The following is a 4,205-nucleotide window of genomic DNA, read 5'->3' as shown; positions in this document are numbered from 1 at the left end:
AGACTATCTTATTGCGAAAGTCAAAATCGCACGCTCTCACGGCGATTTGCCCCCGTATACGCCTGGGCGCAAGCCCGTGCGTCGCCGACCTAGCGGCCTGCCGATCGGTATTTAGAGGGAGGCACTTTGAAAGCAACACGCCGTTGGAACTTTGAAAAATTTCGATGCGTCGCCAAAGTTCGTACTTTTCGATAAAATCTTCGTCCTATGATACATTTCGATCAAGAACTACATTGATCGTCATGAAACTGTTTTTTTTTTTGGGAGACGTGTACGCTCCTTTTCATAAAGGAGACTATCTTATTGCGAAAGTCAAAATCGCACGCTCTCACGGCGATTTGCCCCCGTATACGCCTGGGCGTAAGCCCGTGCGTCGCCGACCTAGCGGCCTGCCGATCGGTATTTAGAGGGAGGCACTTTGAAAGCAACACGCCGTTGGAACTTTGAAAAATTTCGATGCGTCGCCAAAGTTCGTACTTTTCGATAAAATCTTCGTCCTATGATACATTTCGATCAAGAACTACATTGATCGTCATGAAACTGTTTTTTTTTTTGGGAGACGTGTACGCTCCTTTTCATAAAGGAGACTATCTTATTGCGAAAGTCAAAATCGCACGCTCTCACGGCGATTTGCCCCCGTATACGCCTGGGCGTAAGCCCGTGCGTCGCCGACCTAGCGGCCTGCCGATCGGTATTTAGAGGGAGGCACTTTGAAAGCAACACGCCGTTGGAACTTTGAAAAATTTCGATGCGTCGCCAAAGTTCGTACTTTTCGATAAAATCTTCGTCCTATGATACATTTCGATCAAGAACTACATTGATCGTCATGAAACTGTTTTTTTTTTTGGGAGACGTGTACGCTCCTTTTCATAAAGGAGACTATCTTATTGCGAAAGTCAAAATCGCACGCTCTCACGGCGATTTGCCCCCGTATACGCCTGGGCGTAAGCCCGTGCGTCGCCGACCTAGCGGCCTGCCGATCGGTATTTAGAGGGAGGCACTTTGAAAGCAACACGCCGTTGGAACTTTGAAAAATTTCGATGCGTCGCCAAAGTTCGTACTTTTCGATAAAATCTTCGTCCTATGATACATTTCGATCAAGAACTACATTGATCGTCATGAAACTGTTTTTTTTTTTGGGAGACGTGTACGCTCCTTTTCATAAAGGAGACTATCTTATTGCGAAAGTCAAAATCGCACGCTCTCACGGCGATTTGCCCCCGTATACGCCTGGGCGTAAGCCCGTGCGTCGCCGACCTAGCGGCCTGCCGATCGGTATTTAGAGGGAGGCACTTTGAAAGCAACACGCCGTTGGAACTTTGAAAAATTTCGATGCGTCGCCAAAGTTCGTACTTTTCGATAAAATCTTCGTCCTATGATACATTTCGATCAAGAACTACATTGATCGTCATGAAACTGTTTTTTTTTTTGGGAGACGTGTACGCTCCTTTTCATAAAGGAGACTATCTTATTGCGAAAGTCAAAATCGCACGCTCTCACGGCGATTTGCCCCCGTATACGCCTGGGCGTAAGCCCGTGCGTCGCCGACCTAGCGGCCTGCCGATCGGTATTTAGAGGGAGGCACTTTGAAAGCAACACGCCGTTGGAACTTTGAAAAATTTCGATGCGTCGCCAAAGTTCGTACTTTTCGATAAAATCTTCGTCCTATGATACATTTCGATCAAGAACTACATTGATCGTCATGAAACTGTTTTTTTTTTTGGGAGACGTGTACGCTCCTTTTCATAAAGGAGACTATCTTATTGCGAAAGTCAAAATCGCACGCTCTCACGGCGATTTGCCCCCGTATACGCCTGGGCGTAAGCCCGTGCGTCGCCGACCTAGCGGCCTGCCGATCGGTATTTAGAGGGAGGCACTTTGAAAGCAACACGCCGTTGGAACTTTGAAAAATTTCGATGCGTCGCCAAAGTTCGTACTTTTCGATAAAATCTTCGTCCTATGATACATTTCGATCAAGAACTACATTGATCGTCATGAAACTGTTTTTTTTTTTGGGAGACGTGTACGCTCCTTTTCATAAAGGAGACTATCTTATTGCGAAAGTCAAAATCGCACGCTCTCACGGCGATTTGCCCCCGTATACGCCTGGGCGTAAGCCCGTGCGTCGCCGACCTAGCGGCCTGCCGATCGGTATTTAGAGGGAGGCACTTTGAAAGCAACACGCCGCTGGAACTTTGAAAAATTTCGGGGCAAAGCAATACGCGGCTGGGACTTTGAAATATTTCGGAGCGCACCTAAAGTTCGTTATTTTGGCTAAACGGAGCGAAAATCTGCATTTATACCATCACGGACGTTAGTTTAATAGCGTTTAACGATGGATCCACGGTACAGAATGCAAAAATATGATTGTTAAAATTTTCGACTAATCGGTTCTAAGAGGCGAAGCAATACGCCGCTGGGACTTTGAAATATTTCGGAGCGCACCTAAAGTTCGTTATTTTGGCTAAACGGAGCGAAAATCTGCATTTATACCATCACGGACGTTAGTTTAATAGCGTTTAACGATGGATCCACGGTACAGAATGCAAAAATATGATTGTTAAAATTTTCGACTAATCGGTTCTAAGAGGCGAAGCAATACGCCGCTGGGACTTTGAAATATTTCGGAGCGCACCTAAAGTTCGTTATTTTGGCTAAACGGAGCGAAAATCTGCATTTATACCATCACGGACGCTAGTTTAATAGCGTTTAACGATCGATCCACGGTACAGAATGCAAAAATATGATTGTTAAAATTTTCGACTAATCGGTTCTAAGAGGCGAAGCAATACGCCGCTGGGACTTTGAAATATTTCGGAGCGCACCTAAAGTTCGTTATTTTGGCTAAACGGAGCGAAAATCTGCATTTATACCATCACGGACGTTAGTTTAATAGCGTTTAACGATCGATCCACGGTACAGAATGCAAAAATATGATTGTTAAAATTTTCGACTAATCGGTTCTAAGAGGCGAAGCAATACGCCGCTGGGACTTTGAAATATTTCGGAGCGCACCTAAAGTTCGTTATTTTGGCTAAACGGAGCGAAAATCTGCATTTATACCATCTCGGACGTTAGTTTAATAGCGTTTAACTATGGATCCACGGTACAGAATGCAAAAATATGATTGTTAAAATTTTCGACTAATCGGTTCTAAGAGGCGAAGCAATACGCCGCTGGGACTTTGAAATATTTCGGAGCGCACCTAAAGTTCGTTATTTTGGCTAAACGGAGCGAAAATCTGCATTTATACCATCACGGACGTTAGTTTAATAGCGTTTAACGATCGATCCACGGTACAGAATGCAAAAATATGATTGTTAAAATTTTCGACTAATCGGTTCTAAGAGGCGAAGCAATACGCCGCTGGGACTTTGAAATATTTCGGAGCGCACCTAAAGTTCGTTATTTTGGCTAAACGGAGCGAAAATCTGCATTTATACCATCACGGACGTTAGTTTAATAGCGTTTAACGATCGATCCACGGTACAGAATGCAAAAATATGATTGTTAAAATTTTCGACTAATCGGTTCTAAGAGGCGAAGCAATACGCCGCTGGGACTTTGAAATATTTCGGAGCGCACCTAAAGTTCGTTATTTTGGCTAAACGGAGCGAAAATCTGCATTTATACCATCACGGACGTTAGTTTAATAGCGTTTAACGATGGATCCACGGTACAGAATGCAAAAATATGATTGTTAAAATTTTCGACTAATCGGTTCTAAGAGGCGAAGCAATACGCCGCTGGGACTTTGAAATATTTCGGAGCGCACCTAAAGTTCGTTATTTTGGCTAAACGGAGCGAAAATCTGCATTTATACCATCACGGACGCTAGTTTAATAGCGTTTAACGATCGATCCACGGTACAGAATGCAAAAATATGATTGTTAAAATTTTCGACTAATCGGTTCTAAGAGGCGAAGCAATACGCCGCTGGGACTTTGAAATATTTCGGACCGCACCTAAAGTTCGTTATTTTGGCTAAACGGAGCGAAAATCTGCATTTATACCATCACGGACGTTAGTTTAATAGCGTTTAACGATCGATCCACGGTACAGAATGCAAAAATATGATTGTTAAAATTTTCGACTAATCGGTTCTAAGAGGCGAAGCAATACGCCGCTGGGACTTTGAAATATTTCGGAGCGCACCTAAAGTTCGTTATTTTGGCTAAACGGAGCGAAAATCTGCATTTATACCA

Source organism: Osmia lignaria, unplaced genomic scaffold (genome assembly GCF_051020975.1).
Source record: "Osmia lignaria lignaria isolate PbOS001 unplaced genomic scaffold, iyOsmLign1 scaffold0055, whole genome shotgun sequence".
Classification (NCBI taxonomy): Eukaryota; Metazoa; Arthropoda; class Insecta; order Hymenoptera; family Megachilidae; genus Osmia; species Osmia lignaria.
Note: the sequence above shows the minus strand (reverse complement) of the source record.